Source organism: Danio rerio, chromosome 13 (genome assembly GCF_052040795.2).
Source record: "Danio rerio strain M-AB ecotype USA chromosome 13, GRCz13ab, whole genome shotgun sequence".
NCBI lineage: Eukaryota > Metazoa > Chordata > Actinopteri > Cypriniformes > Danionidae > Danio > Danio rerio.
This window is the reverse complement of record NC_141033.1, coordinates 32,869,798-32,887,116: the sequence shown is the minus strand read 5'-3', so window position 1 is coordinate 32,887,116 and position 17,319 is coordinate 32,869,798. Positions and strand designations below refer to the sequence as shown.

Below are 17,319 nucleotides of genomic sequence, written 5' to 3'. Positions count from 1 at the left end.
TTAACAAAATAAAAAAAAAACTTTGATTTATTTTAATAATGATTACAGGTCCAACACAAAAAATAAAACAACAACCACTGTTAAGGCTGATTTATACTTCTGTGTAGTGCAACTATGTGTAGTGCAAGCTCTGTGAAAGGTCAGCTTGGTGATTGTAACAAACATGGCCGGTGCTGAGAGCCGCAAGCCTGATGGAGCGTTTGTTTACAAGTGTCGCGTCACATGAAGGATCTCCAGATGGAGACTTTTGTTTTGTGTTTACCTTATAATAGCAAGTTTGAGTTTGCGAAGAAACTTGACACAGAGGAACATAAAAACCAACTGCCAGCTTGCGTTTCGGAATAATAGCGCGCAGAAGTATAAATGCATGACTACGCGCAAGACAAGCGCCATGCGTCACACTGATCACTCAACGCAGAAGTATAAATCAGCCTTTAGAGCAGCAAAAAAGAGGGTAACACTATTTTGCTTTTCATAAATGCTTCTGAATTTCACATTTCGATATGTAATTTTTCTATATTATTCATATTCTTTGTTTATATTTCTTTATTTACTGATTTTTATACAGTTATACTATAAAACTTGAATAGATTTTATTTTATTTGAGGCTGAACTTGTTTCAGTACAGTAAATAATATTACTCTTGAATGTCTGATAATAAAAATGTCAGATTATAAAAATACTCGAGTTCATTATGCGTTTGTTCATGTTTTATTAATGGACAAGTCTGAAGCACACTGTAAATTTATCCTGTCAATTTATACACAGCTAGTAGTATTAAGCATTACAGTAAACAATGTATTTTGTGCCAATAGAGCATAATATGAAACGATAGACTTTTTATTTTGTTTTTGCTTCTTTATTTAGGACTTTTTGTTTGATACAGCAAAGCCCTGCACTACACCGCTCCTGCCATTTTACAATATTTGCACTCTGGGGTTTCTAATATGGCTCTTTATCTGAACAGCCCAGGTAGAGAAATTAAAAGACATGAGCTCATAAGCGTGTGAAGCAGTCTGGTTGGAGAACCGCAGGGGTGAACGAGAGGGGAGGGCATATAGTGGCCACCAAGAGCGTGGCTTATGAAACAGTCATTAAGAGCCAGGGCACACAGCACTTACCTGGGAAGTGGTGCTTGCCATTGCATGCCAATTTGAGCCTGGACATACACGCACAGACAAACACACTTACACGGCTCTGGATTTATCATGCTCTATCTGGCGCCGAGTCTGCACTAGCACTCCATGAACGTCTCTCTGTTGCCTACAGCTGTCACCTCATGAGCTCTGCACGGAGGCTGTGATGCATGAAGTGTATTTGTGGAGCAAGAGGTGTGTTCTCAGATGGAATACATTTTCATTGTGAGATCTGCCTCCAACGGTTAATAAGTGCTAAAGAAAGCTCTGGGCCGTGCGGTTTTTCGGATTTTGACACCAAAGAATACGGATAATAACAGGTTTTAAGCAAAAACATGGAAAATCAGGATGATATGTATGTGACAGGACTAAATGATTATGGAAAATTGCTCAGTGTAAAGAAAATGAGCCATTTTAACAGCATACTATGCAAGATTAATAAGATATTACACCATACCAGTGTTTCCTGCAAATCCAGAGTTAAAAAAATCATCTTACAAGTTATGAAGCTGCAATATGAATGCAATCACAGAAAGATGTTGGCTTTCAAAAAGTTAAATGAAGTCAATGCATCTTTCTTTTTCTGTTACAGACACAGCAACAACATTCTCAAAGCAATATAAAAACCACCCAAACTTTGAATCGGGCTGAAGAACACAATCTGCATCAAATTCTTCTCCTAAAAGCTATTTAAATGTATGAACAAAAATATAGAAATCTGCTAAACTGAAGCAATACACTGTCAAAAAAAACTACGTTTGCTGTTTGTTCAAGCTACTTATTTAAAATGAATGGAAATAATACAATTCTTAAAGATTCAGAATGCAAGTTTGACAGAGTGGTTGAACTAGGTATTGGACTCCTGGATCAAAACAAATGCAAGCGCAAGTTGCCAGATTAAGTATCAGAGCGATTTAAATCATGTTCTAAATAAAAGCAACGGTACGGAACCCCGGAAGGGACGTAGTGGAGGAGAAAAAAAATGGGTGGGTGAAAAAAAAATAATGGGTGAAAGAAAAAAAATGGGTGGGAGGAAAATATATATTTCTAAGTTTTTTGCGTTCTCTCGCAAAGTTTTGCGTTATCTCGCAAAGATGTTTTGCACTCCCTCGCAAAGATGTTTTGCGTTATCTCGCAAAGATGTTTTGCGTTCTCTCGCAAAACTGTTTCTCCACAAACACTTCCTGTTCACTGCACTCACGTAAACCCTCCCGTTTTTGCCGAAATTCTCCCGTATTTTACCATTCTATCCCACTTTCTTTACATTACTGTGCGTATGCTACCTATGAACCAGTGAATGCATGTATAAGCGCTGACTGACAGACGCGCTTCGTACAATAAACTGATCCCAGATCAGCGTCTGTACACGCCATTTACAGAGGAGCGGGTGTATGTTTAAACAGACAAATACACTGAATAATATGAAGTTTCTAAAATAATGGACTGCTTTCATTATAGATCTGTGCATTCTTACAGAGACACCTCTGTTATCAAACTAAACAAAACATGAGATTCATTTGCTGCGCACTTGTTTGATAACAGAAGTGTCCCTTTAAATGGCGCGTACAGACGCTGATCTGGGATCAGTTTATTGTATGGAGCGCGTCTGTCAGTCAGCGCTTAAACATGCATTCACTGGTTCAGAGGTTGCAAAGTGAAAGGCGACAATCAGCGCACAGTAAAGAAAGTGGGATAGAATGGTAAAATATGGGAGAATTTCAGCAAAAACGGGAGGGTTTACGTGAGTGCAGTGAACAGAAAGTGTTTGTGGAGAAACAGTTTTGCGAGAGAACGCAAAACATCTTTGCGAGATAACGCAAAACATCTTTGCGAGGGAGTGCAAAACATCTTTGCGAGGGAACGCAAAACATCTTTGCGAGGGAACGCAAAACATCTTTGCGAGGGAACGCAAAACATCTTTGCGAGGGAACGCAAAACTTTGCGAGAGAACGCAAAAAACTTAGAAATATATATTTTCCTCCCACCCATTTCTTTTCTTTCACCCATTATTTTTTTTTCACCCACCCATTTTTTTTCTCCTCCACTACATCCCTTCCGGGGTTCCGTACAACGGCACCTGATAGAAGGAATATTTTCCATATTAAAAGGAGTTTTTGTTCTAACCAACAACTCGAATTGATATATATGAAATGGCTTCTATTTCTCACAAGTGAACAACAAAAAACCCTGACAATGATCACCTCAGGTTAACCTCAAGTGCTTTATTCAGTGTTAAATGCTAATGCAAGTTTAAGTGCCATTTAACATGACATTTAATGCCATACTTCTGAAAGTAGCAGCAGATAGTTCACCTCAGATCTTGAAAATAAAATAAACCGTTTGAAATTGAACTTTAGAACTAAACACATATCAGTGATTCAGCATGTCCATTTAAAAATTTTAAAGAGGTTTAATATGCATCAATTAGATTATAAACCTTCTTCTGAATAGCTGATTTTAAATTTCTGTCATGCTTTGTCTGGTGCAAATAGCCAAACTGCTTATCACTGCGTATCTTGTCACATAGCGTGTTGTTAGGACACGCGGTTACAATGTAACCTGCTCACCTAATGTTTACAGTCGTAATATAATCTGCTAATTAATAACCACCTCATGTGGAACTCTGAATCTGTATCTCATTTCACTGTTTTCCACCAAGGCAACCAGAGGTGCTGAAAGATAATTGGCTAAACTGGCATTGGGCAGGTTAAAATTACCAAAACAAAGACAGCGTTCCAGCACGGAAAACACATTTTCAAAGCAGAATAACAAACTTTAGCTTTGTTTTTCAGATATACAAGAATGTTCACTAAGCATTTTTCTTAAATATCGGCAACATATTATGCTATTTTTATGTTTTAGAGGAGTCAAAAAATTACATGCAGCATCTTTACGTTTTTTGGGGGAACAACTTCATAGTTTTATGTTCAATCAACCTAAATTTATAAAAAAAACTTATGTTAATTTAATTCCTTTATGTTGTCTCAACACAAATAAATTGTGTGGAACCCAGCATTTTTAGAGTGCACTTGTCTGACTGACAATAACAACTATGTTCCTAATTAAAGTTAAATATTGAACAAAATTTTCATATCTAATCCATAATTCATCATCTGATAATATGTTTTCTTGTTGGCCGACTATGTAATTATCCAACACCAATATATTGTACATCTAAAATGTTGAGCCTGTCCACATACACCACTTAATGGTAGGCCAGCATGATATTGGAGAAAAATGTGACATTTTTTGTATTTTCCTGCAATAAATATTGCAATATGAATACAGTTTCACAAGATGGTTTGAAAAGCTCTATTTGACAGTTTTCTGACATTCAGAATTCAGGTACAGAAAATAAATAATCACAATGCAAAAATACATTTCTTAACCTTTTTTCATTTCTAGTGAAACTATCTAAAATTCTTCGATCAAGTAAAAATATTTTGGGAAACACTTTATTTTGATGGTCCATTTGAGTATTAGTAGACTGTCTGCTTAATATTTGCTGATCCTGCTCCTTTAACAGACACTTAACTGACTATAGGAAACTTTGCAAGTGCATGTCAACTTACTCTAACCCCAATCTTAACCCCAATCTAACAGTCTACTTAAAATCTAATAAGAATTAGTTGGCATGTAGATGCAATGTAACTTAAATCCAACAAACAGACCATCAAAATGAAGAGTGACCATATTTTGTTTTCACCTTCAGCAGAAACAGGTCAAAATTAGGAGTTTTTCCTTAAAACAACCAAAATTATCTGCCAATGGGGTAATTAAAACTATTTTTTTTCACTTTGAAAAGTAGATATTTGGACTAGAAACAGGACAAAAATTCTAAGTAGGAAATCTTTTTTCCCCTTAAATCAGATATATGAATAATTAAATACAATTAATTTTGCTACACCACCAAACATCATACTTTTTTGAGGCCAAATGTTTAAAACTCCTTTAAAAAGCTCAGTCACTGGGCTTAAAAGCACATGAAAATTATACACTTTCACATCATTTTGGTAAAAGTTAGCAGACATTCTTCAAATCATGTGTTCTGTGGCTCCTGGTCAACTATATTTTAGACTCAATGTTGCATATCTTACGATGTGACTATTGCGGATGCACACATTGCGATGACGATGCTGAAACGATTTATAGTGCATCCCTACTTCATAGTGCAAAAACTTGACGGATGCCAAAATGGTTAAACAAACAACACAGACATGTTTTTTTAGAATCATTATACCTAATTATTAATATAATAATAATAATCAAAATGAGTATATAAAAAAGAGAAAGAAAATGAAAAAGAGAAACAATTGAATGCATTTTTACAGCTTAATATAAATTCACCTTTTTCCTCCGACACTAAGGGATTTGGCGGATCTAGAATGAATTTCATTCGCCACCATCCATTTGTCATGTTCTCCTGACATCCCGCAGTTGCCTTTCATTCAGCTTTCATTTAGTCTCACCTTGTGCAAATGTCTCAGCCAAGGTTATGTGTGCGTGTCACTTGGTGCACGCAAATCCTCCTTCCCGTAAAAGGCAAATTTGGATGAGAAATAATATTTATCTTCCCTAAGAAAACCCAATTAATTTACTTTGTCAGAAAACGTGTATGAATCCCCCAGGCCGTGTTGAACGTAATTGCACGTCCCTCTCCGAAACACAGCGATCAGTCGCAGGGATGGAGGGAAATCTCTGGCTCTCAGACAGAGACAGGCAGCTCAGACACGGTGACAAGGTCCAAGGTTTCCACATGATGGAATACATGGAAGAATTTCAATACATAAAATAAACGCAGATGCATTGGCATTCTTGTGCAAAGTCTGAATAAATGCATACAGATATGCACTGCTCAAAAAAAGTGAACGCATAAAAGCAGAATTTCAATGTGTCGAAATATCTATTAACCAGCTTTTGTACGACCGGTTGCTTCACTATAACGTTTTCAATGACTTGAAACCGAGCCTTGACTTTGAGTTTCTATAGAATCGGTGTACTTTACAAAGCAGATATTTGTTTCTCTAAGAGAGATGGATCTCTTTAAGAGAGTAGCAGGACTTAGCGCTGAAAACATGGCTTGCTGAATGTATACTAATTTGCCTCAGTCAAAAGAAAACAGGTTGAGGACAATATGTTTGTTTTGCTTAAGCTGGATTTGCACGACACACAGCGGTAGTTAGACTTCAAAGCGCTGCAAGCTTTTATTGGCAGCGAAAAACCAAGGTAATTGCTTGTGATCATGCAAAATTGTCAGTGTGGCGGGGACATTTTGTCCTATAGTGCCAAATATCAAGCCCTCGCGTTGGAAAAAGACTAGCTGGGTGTCATTTTTGATTCAAAGTACTTGCTCTTGCTGACAGAAACGGGATACAGCCATTGTGACATCTTCTGCGTTCATTTTTCAAAGAGCGTCAAATCAAACATGCATGAGCCTGTGACAGTGTGGGCCTGAAAGTCCCTATCTGAGGGGTAAAGCACTTAGAATGGCACCAGCTAGCTAATGCTTTGCACATCGCATCCCAGTGCATCCATGGTCACATTGTCAGCTCGAGAGTCGGAGGCAGCCTTCAACAAGCTTTCAACTTATGCAGCCTGGAAGCAGATTGGGTCCCACGCCACGCTCTTTGCAGATGCATGTAATTAAAATCAAAAGTCCCTCTCCCTCTGCCTCGCCGAGGTCACGAACCGCAAGATGAAACAGAACAAGTCTGCAAGGAAATCAGAAGTTATGCACTACTATTGTCTGAAGAATCTGTGGTTCGGAGGCTACTCTTCATGTTAGCGCATTAACCCCGATCACCAGTGAAAGTCGAGCAGGCGGTTATGCAGACGTAATGCGAACCGTTAAAAAAAGGCAGTCAGTGTATTAAGCGTAATAAATGATCTACAGTGCAGCATGCGGACTCAAACAAAGCCTGACTTGGGTTCAAGAGTGGGTGTGTGCGGGTGGTGGCTAGACAAGCGTTCGGCTTTATGATGAATGAACGTGGGCCAACTATTTCACAATTTTACCACAATAGTGTGCTAACAGTTAAATGTCAACCTGTCAGAATGCTGATTAGGATTTCCAGTTGTACAAAACATTATCTTACTCTGGCTACAGGTATGTAGAGGAAATACAGCAATGCAATGTGCAACACTACTGTAGATGAGTGGCAGGGACATTAGAACCTCTTTTTGACCTGTAATAATAAACAAAGATACATATTGTCATGCAATTACTTTACAAAATTGAATTTTACTTTATTTATTTATTAGTTTTACTTGTTATTATTATTATTATTATTATTATTATTATTATTATTATTATTATTATTATTAGGGCTGCACAATATATCATGAGCATTGATATCGTAATGTGTGTGTCCACAATAGTCACATCGCAAGATTTGACATGTTGAGTTGGGATTATAGATGACCAGGAACCACAGGTCAAAACACATGAGATTTGTAGGAGACTCTACTGAATTTAAACAGAATAGAGTGAAAGTTATTTATCTGCATGTGTTTTAAGGCCTGTGACTATGTAAGCATTTTAAGAGAGTTCAAGCATTTTAATAGAGCATAAAGTTAATTAAAGATTCATTTTATTGAACAATTTATATGATGAACATTATGCATTGTTAATTTACATTTGATTATTTAATTTCTGTAACCGAATACTGTTAGACTCTCCTCAGAAAAACATAAATCACTGTTTATTTCAATTTAATATTAACTCAATTGTGTTTATGTATTTTGTTTATTATGTATTGAATAAATTGCATTAAAATATTTTTATATTTTTCTCCCCTATCAAAAGCATCCAAATCAATCTAAAGTCGTTGCAAAAAGAGTTGTCATCTGGTGAAATTATATCACAATATATAACAGAGAAAAAAATATTGCAATATCAATTTTTACCAATATTGAGAAGCTCTAATTATTATTATCATTATCATTATTATTATTATTATTATTATTATTATTATTATTATTATTATTAATCACATTCAAAATAAAAGTTTGTTTTGACAATATTTGTGTGTTTGTGTGTGTATTGTTTATATTTACTTTGCATGTTATACATGCACATTTATAAAACAAATCTATTTTGTTACAAAGATATATAAATGCATATATAATTTGTACCATAGACATTAGGGCTAAACAATATACCATTTGGGAATCAATATTGCATCTTGTGTATCCGCAACAGTCACATCGCAGGTTTAGATCATTTACAAAAGAGTAAAAGATAAAATTAAATATTATTATTAAAAAAATTATTTATACAATGATGGCCATGTTATTTTACATTTGATAGTTCATTTTCTCTACTTAAATACTGTTAGGCTACCCTGAATATCTTCTGCTCGCAATTTATTATAATTTATGCAGATGCACTGCATATAAAAAGACTTGACCACTCCAGTCAATATAAAGAGAACCAAATCTTTCCAAACAGAGATATTAAAATCATCATTATATTCATATCGCGGTAAAACAAAATATCGCAATGTCAGTGTTTTCCAATATCATCAAGTTCTACTATACTTAAATAATTTAGATCCAAATTTTAATAATCTCAAATATATGCAAGCTTGTGTGTATATAAAAGAAAAGAAACATATTTTGGATGCGAGTAATCTTTTCCCGGCATTATCATCATTATTATGAATATTATTATTATTATTATTATTATTATTATTATGTTGTTGCTATTTTAAGCTCATTCTATGAGAAAATACTATTCTGATAAGTTCTGTGTATCCTGGGGGGAAAATCATTACAGTATAACAGTTATCTTTTTTGATGATTTTCTTCTCATCTGGGACAAAAAAAATAAAAAATAAAAACTTTTTGCTTCTAATTATCTTATACGTCCATTAAATTATAAAAAGTTTGCAAGTGCACAATACTTGGCATACAGCACCTCATAAACAGTCCCCTTCCTGTATGGTATCGTGACCCAAGTATCATGATAGTATTGTAAAGCAGAATCACTCACGATTCCCACCCTTAAATCGCCCAGAGAATTAGGCGAGCTTTTGTCACACATGCCAAGAATTTGAATGTGAAAAGAGATCATCTCTAGACTACGCTGCTAAACTGGACAACCTTGAACACATTTGTTAGGCTAGACACAATAGAGAAACAAAATGTGCATAAACAGGCAGGGATGTGAGCAATAATGACTAATAAACCTGTTACTGAATAATTTGCGTGTAAAATCTGATCAATTTTGACAATGTTGGTTTGTTCCAATGACATATCTGGCGATTCTCTCCATTTTGGCACAGCGAAATCAACTTTTCAACAATCTTATGGAAGTTTAATCCCACATTAAGCTCAATTAAGTCCCGCGCAATACCTCTTTAGTCCCGTTGACAGAATGGCTTGAGCTCTATCTGTGTCTTTACATGACTATGGCTAAAGCCTCTGCCCTTGGTAATGATGATCCTCAACCTGGGGGCCCCCTTCTGAAGGAGGGAGGAAAATAAACTCCTCTCCTCTCCTAGACACATTCTCCATTCCTGACTCATACAACTTAAGCCACTCACAGAGGGGACATCACATTGGTGGGTAAATCTGTGGCGTTTTAAAATACACTCCCAGCAGATGAGTCTCCAGATTGGTAAGTGGGTTCAACATTTGCAAACAATTATAGTTCTTCACATCACAGTTCCTCCAATAATGTTAACATAAACCGACACCATAATTCAAAACCAGCGAGCTGATAGTGCAGTATTTTCACCTTTGTTCCAGAAGCAACCCACCATAACGTTTTTAACATTATCACACTTCTCTGACAGCCATGTAAACATTGACTGTGATTGTACAGTACTGAAGGAGTAGTGACCAAGCATGAAATAGCAACTTTCTTAAAAAAAATGCTGGAAAAAGTTTTAAACAATCGTTTCCACCAAAAATAAACTTGAATGTTAAAGCGTAGTTTTGAGGAAACAAAAGCTATTTTGGTAAATACAATGACAATTTACTGTAAACTCAAACTGTTGCTAGAAAGAACTTCAGCAGCGGCTGTGTGTTTAGGCTTGCTGTAGTAGTATTGGCAGTAGACCTTCCTGCAGGAACTCAATTGAGCAATGAGAAATATCTAAAATTCAAATCATTTACTTGAACGCAGCGTAAAAGATGGGCCAGACCTGATCATAAAGACCGTCAATACATCCCTTCATACAATACCATGTAGGAAAATACAACATTGTAACCAAAAGTTTAAAGCTGTAGCATTTCCAACAAGAAACTACTACTTGCGTTAACAATAGTGACCATTAGTTTATCATACAACCAGTGTTGTATACATTATTCATAATGTAATATAGTAGCAATTACAAATTGCAGTACTTGATTATGACAATAATAATGACTAAAAATACAAACAAGTGCAAAAAGAAACCTATTCCTTAACCATCACTTTAATCAATTTATTCTTAGATCACATTTTGCACACAAAATTGTAAAACGTTTACAATGTGAATACAATGTGAAGTGTTTCCTGAAAGCAAAAACTGCATTACACCACATTATTTACTTACAATCAGTCTGCTTGGATATCTTTATGAATATCTTACATTTAGGTGGTCTGCAAACCTAATGTTTTTACCAATATGCAATAGCACAATCTATAAGTCTATAGTCATGTAATTATGCTAATTTCAGTTGTAATAGTGTTCATAATTAAACTAAATTCAAATCACAATGACTTGATTTATCATATCTGATTAGGAAATCCATATCACACTGAGTCAGTTGGTACCCAAAGCTGTTCGTTTGTCTTCAAAGTCTCTCCCCAACGCTACATTCAAAGCACTCGCGGATTTCAAGATTCGAACGAAATGCTACAACGTATCAGCGATTACAATGTATCATCGTGTTTCCGAACGCGGCTGTCCTGCTACTAGTGCTCGGCGTGAAACATCACATTTCAGCACATGGTTGATAGCCTCGTTTCCTATCACTTATCATCAGGCAGCCACGATATAATTGCGGCTAAACCAAAAAAAAAAAGCCGGTGGATTTAAATCGTATTCGTGCAACGAAGCCATCCCGATGTGCCCATCTAAACGTGCCAACCAACCGTCCACCGCATGACAGTGCCCTCTTCATCCGAACAATGCAACACACCACAGCGATCTGCTGAACGGTATGTAGACGGTGGGCTTCTCCGGTTGAGCCAAATTCCGCGTTCCTCTGAACGCCACTGTCCAGGAAAAATTGCTCAATAGTGTTTTGCTTCGAAAACACAAAGCCGTTTCGTCAACGCTTCAGTAAGTGCATTTGTTTCCTGCGCAGAAATACATGTGAACACATCTTAGCGATACTTTAAGTGACTCTATTGTTAGCTGAGGTTGGAGCTAGCGCGGAGGCTACGGATTCATTTCAGTGCAATGCATAAAATCCTTCCCAGCGAGCGAGGTGTGAAAATGATAGGAAAACACAAACACAACTTACTTTCAGGTCCAATCACAGCACAGCGCCGAAAATCTCCTGGATTTGAAGTTGCGGTGTGTTTTCTTCCCTTCACACTTCACAAACACTGAGAGAAAAGCGCACGGCGTTTCGTTAGTGTGACTGTCTGAATCAACTAACGTAGTGCACGGCAAGTTGAAGTGTCAAATTACACGGGCTATTCTATTACCACAGAGCCATGCTTGCTGGTTGCTGACAAAATGTGTCCCAGAGTCGCGTAAAGCGCTTGCTCGCGCTTTTGGAAGACACCAGGCGGCGCGTGCAGACGAACGGACTGGATTTACTCGCGAGTGCCAGTTGTTTGCTGTTTGAAGACTACAGTGTGTCGTTTGCCTTTATTTTATTGCAGTCAAACCACAGTGACCGCGGTGCCTTTTCAGGATATCGACAAAGACCTTCTTTGCATGACTAAAGATACACGGATCAAAATACACCTGATGTAAAGTGATTGATGATATGATTATATACATATAATTAGGGGGTCGTTTTATTTACATCTTGTAAAATTAATATTTATTAAATATTTATAATGTATATCAGATAAATGAATATATAAAATAAACATCGATATTTGACATTTGTAAAAACTAAAAATAATTACATATTATTATTATGTAATAATATTGATTAATAAAACACATTCTAAAAATATTTAAACGTATATAATTAATATATTAATAGTAATAATAACTGAAAATTAATTTTTTTTAAATCTAATATTATAATCTCTTTTTTAATCTCCTTATAGATATATTATATTTTTTTCATCAAATATAGCCTATAATACAATATTACAATACTTCCATTTCAATAAAATGGTAAACAACATTCTCATAGTAGAAACCTCCCCAACCCCAAACAAACGCGCGTTCATGCGAGTCCTCTCGCTACCTTGGTATAAAAGGAATGGCTCTTTCCGTATTTTGCGAGTCGCCGATGGAAAGCTCTGAATAACAAAGACATGTTTGAGAGCAGCAGCGCCAGGCTTGGCTGAGTGGTGACGTCAAGGAACAATGACTCTTCCAACAGCGCCGAGACACAGCGCGCATCTACAGCCTCCACACTGCTGCTAAACTGACCAGAGGAGGCCGCGCGTCAGACACAAACACACCACAACTCCTGTCTGTCTGACTTATGTCCGAAAATATGGAGATATGCAAATTACCTGCCTCGGATTTTACGGCTTACGATATTTTTACCCGCTGACAGGAGCAAAGCAGAGTAAACAATATATGACGAAAGGTATTGTTGTTTTTAGTGCAGGCAGATTTAAAGTGCTGTAACACTTTTATGTAATATTCCCATTTGTGTGCTACTGATCAAAGTAGTTCAATAATTTGCAATGAATGAATCCCTCAAGTATGTACATTAGTTCAGAGTGCTGTTGATGCAATCTAATGCTTGTACTAACAATGTGAACATTTTAAAAAAGTAGCCTATGCATTTATGCAAATATAATATTGCGATGATCTAATTTACCCTGGATAATTACAGACATTTTTTGTCACAACGGCCATTTTACTTTAAACATCGTAATCTTTGTAAATTTATATATAAAAAAATATTGTAATTCAAAACAATGTGTTCACTAATTTTATCTATTTTAGCATAAAGGCATTGATGGTTCCAAAACTTTCCATCAAACAAACTTCTTTATAGTGGAAAAGTTCTTTAGATTTATAGAAAGAATATACTTTATTGTAATAATAGTGAAACTATACATTCATATCTTTTTTTTTACTGAATATTTTTGATATTTTCCATGGAGTGTTCTGCTGTATCACAGGAAGTTGGTGATCATGAATAATAGAGGTTTATAGAGTTCACCCAAAAATGAAAAAATTCTGTTAATTTACACACCCTCAGGCCACACAGGATGTAGGTGACTTTTTCTTCAGCAGCTGCAGAAAATACAGTGTCAAAAAATACAAGCCAACGGCCACTGGAACTTTGAGAGTAAAAAAAAAAAAACAAAAAAAAAAACATGTGCCGGCAAAACAAAATTAAAACCTGTTGCTCCTGAAAACATTCTGAGGTTTTATATTTATTTATATATATATATATATATATATATATATATATATATATATATATATATATATATATATATATATATATATATATATATATATATATTACTGTAGAACTAGAATTTAAATGGTTATGCTGCTTAATGTCTAAAGTGATGACAAAACTGATGATTTTGCTGACATTTTAAGATTATACAGCTGAATGGCATGAAATGTCATCAGTCAACAGAGATTTCCCAGTATTTTTGTTGCAATCGGGATATCACAATAATTAACCCAGAAAAAGCCAAAGCAAAGCAAACACTACCAGATTAATATGGTTTAAATACAGCACAACAAAAAATAAAAGAGAGAAATTGACTTAGAATGTCACTTATCTGTTCTCAAAAGTACATTATGTTGTCCAACAGCTGCAAAATTAAGCTTGCCACTTGTGTGGGTGGAGTAATACACAAGGGTGAAGCGGCTGTACTAGTGCTGATATTACTTTAAAATCTCACAGGCCACGGCTATCAGCCAATCAGATTTATGAACCAGACAGAACTGTTCTGTGTGTGTGTGTGTGTGTGTGTGTGTGTGTGTGTGTGTGTGTGTGTGTGTGTGTATGTATATATATATATATATATATATATATATATATATATATATATATATATATATATATATGAGCAATAGCATATGAGTAAGTGATGATATACAGCCACATCGTACTGCTATGAGTGTGATATTGCGTCTATACAACAGTTCGTTGCCATTATTGTGTATATAAAAAAGAAAATCAAACACGCTGAGTCAAAATCCTTTTGTAAGAGGAACTACTTTCTTCACAATAATTAACCCCGAACAAGTCAAAGCAACCTAACCACTAGATTACTGTTGTGTTTGTGATAAGGAAAGATGCTAAACACGTGGGCATTTCTTCTTTCTGTATACTGAACTAGTCTGCAGTAGTGAAAACAGGAGACTCATTAGAAACAAACAGCCATCTCCGATTTTAAGTATTTTAATTTAAGTCCCATCTCACACTCAACACACTACAATGAATTACTATTGTATGAATACAACATAAAAAAAGAGAAATATAGACTTAGAAAGTCACTTATAAGTTTTATAATGATTTGATCAGCTGTAGTTTAAAATAACGCTGGATTTTTCCTCCTCTAAGGGCTTATTATGCGGTCTCTGTCGCCATCTTGTGGATGGAAAACATCAACCATCACTCTTCTCAATGACAGGCTAATGGCCGCCGACCCGCTGTCTCTTAGAAATTATAAATATTTAAAAATAAGCCCTATCCTTATAAATAAGCTGCATAGATGCAATCTAAACAACTACATTCTCAACTAAAAAAGCCTCAAAAGTAAATTATTTTGTTCAACAGCAGCAATGTTTGCCAAACTGTAGAGTGTCCTCTGCTTGTTGCTATATGTGAGTGGAGTAATACACAAGGGTGAAGAGGCTGGACGAGTGCTGTTACTTGAAGAATATTGCATGGCTATCAGCAAAGCAGATTCAAGAACCTTTTTTTTTAGAACATTTTTACAGTTGAAAATAATTAACATTGACATCAATTAAGTATAATATAAGATTTCAGTAATGCAGGTAAATATAGAACATTTTTTCCTTCCTTTTATGTTCAATGACTTTCTAATGCAGTGTAAACTGTTTTAGCATTATTTAACATGTATACAATTGTTTGCATTTACATTTTAAAGCAATTAATTTTAGTGTGATTACAAATAAAATGATGAATTTAATGCAAGGTGTCAGGTGTCATCATGTGTAAACATATGTAACGTTTTGGTGACTAATTTTATTTCTGTATGTTGCTCTGCATGAAATAAAGAAGCTCATTAATACATTTACACATGAAATAAAACATTCACAAACCTGTACTTCATAAAAGTAATGCATGAGAGCTGCTGTTGGAAGAGAATGCAAGAAGGCTATATTCCAAATGTATACATTTTTGTAAAAGAAAATCATTATATATTATTGTTGTTATTAGTATTGTGTATCACTTAAAGGCACAATATGTATTCTTCACCTCTTGGTGAAGCCTGTTTAAACAAACAAAGGCGTAGTTTGATGATGACATGACTAAGTGTGGAGTCATGGGAGTTATCATCTTCATTGCATCCTACATGATTCTTGCAATTGTTTTTATGAATGAGCAAAAGTATTTGAAACGCAATGCATCACACAAAAGCAGCAGAGCTTTTATTATACCACAGATGACCACTTCTGGGTTCTTCCATGGTGATCAAGTGGAGAAGGAGCATTGCTGTTTTATCAGAACAAATTTATTTTAGGGTTCTGTTTTATTGCTGCTCCGTGCAGTCTAATAAAATCCACAACATCTTAAAAGATCTAAAAAAAGCCAACTGGAAATTGAGGGTGCATGACATAATTAGTATGATGAAAATAGTAAAGTAAAAATTGTTTATTTCTCTGGATTTGCACATTCTTCAAGGTGCTTTCACACCAGTAAATCAATGCATTTGTTCTGAAACAGGGATTAAAATTGTTACATTGTTGCTCTTTGTTCTTGGTGCGGTTCGTTTTCACACGGCAAAGTTTCTAAATGGACCAAAATAGCTAAAACAAGTCACGTGTGAATAAACTCTCTCTTCTGTCTTCATATAGCCGTATGCCTATTACATATCCAATAACCACTGTGATATAGCCGGGCTCGGATCATATCGCTTTCTCACTACAATCAATCCACTCCAGAGTTTGTTTCAATCAAGCCTAAACCACCTCATTCAGACGATCCTGGACCGATTGACTTGGCGCAGATCCGAGCGAGATTGCTGGATTTACATATGCGAAACGAACCACGCTAACTGGGCAAACGAGACAGGTTCCGAAACAAAAGTCTAGGTGTGAAAGCACCCTTAGTGTTTTTGGATAATTTGAAACAAAAATCTTACATATTATGTCTTTAACTCACTTTCAGTGTTTCTGTGAAGATAGTATACTGGTGTAAATAACGTTTTGGCGAGAGGCTGAGTCGACTGACAACAAATCCTCATTTTTAACCCCTATAGCTCATGTATAATTGGTTAAACCGGTGGTGCTACAACACTCCGTGTCAATACAAAGAACCCATTGTTTTGATTATAAGAGCACTGTGACATATTTCCCAATACAGCGTTAGATTTTTTGTTTCTCTTCCACCATCTGTCAAACGATTCCCCAGCAATCTTTGACCAGGGCTTTCAAAAAGTGTCTGGAAGTGTCTTTGACATGCTTAGCATCTCCGCTGCACCACTGTTGACATTAATGCATGGAGCCCATTCTCTGAGCACTTTGTCTCAAGGACACTTGCTCCTGTACAGTTATCTAAGTTGGCAGGGATAAATCTAGCAGATGACATCATCGGTCCCAGGCAGTCATTCATATTTATTTCTGTCCTGTTCTTAAAAGGAGAGTTCACGATCCGCCGAATGACAATTTAAGTGCCGCGTTCAATGTCAAAGCACCCTTTTCCTCACTTTCAGGTATTTTCCATTAGTTTTCTGAATTCTGTCTTAAACACACTTCCTTTTCGAAGCGGATTGGCTGGTTTGAATGTCTTTTTGTTGACATACACTTACTCCTCAAGGTCTCGAGGCACTTCATCAAGGCCTGACTTTTAAAGTGATTTAACAGATGCTGTTTGAATTTGTCGATAG

General features: G+C 35.8%; 1 protein-coding gene across 4 annotated transcripts in view; it reads right to left on the bottom strand.

The window, feature by feature from the left end:
• The window catches only part of zmiz1a (zinc finger, MIZ-type containing 1a), a 249,704-nt gene extending 237,972 nt beyond the window's left edge, over nucleotides 1–11,732 (bottom strand). For all 4 annotated transcript variants that reach the window (XM_087278069.1, XM_087278070.1, XM_087278071.1 and 1 more), the window contains exon 1: nucleotides 11,595–11,732. The gene's annotated coding sequence lies outside the window, so the exon portion shown is untranslated. The remainder of the gene's footprint in view (nucleotides 1–11,594) is intronic.
• Between the last annotated feature and the right edge of the window lie 5,587 nt (nucleotides 11,733–17,319).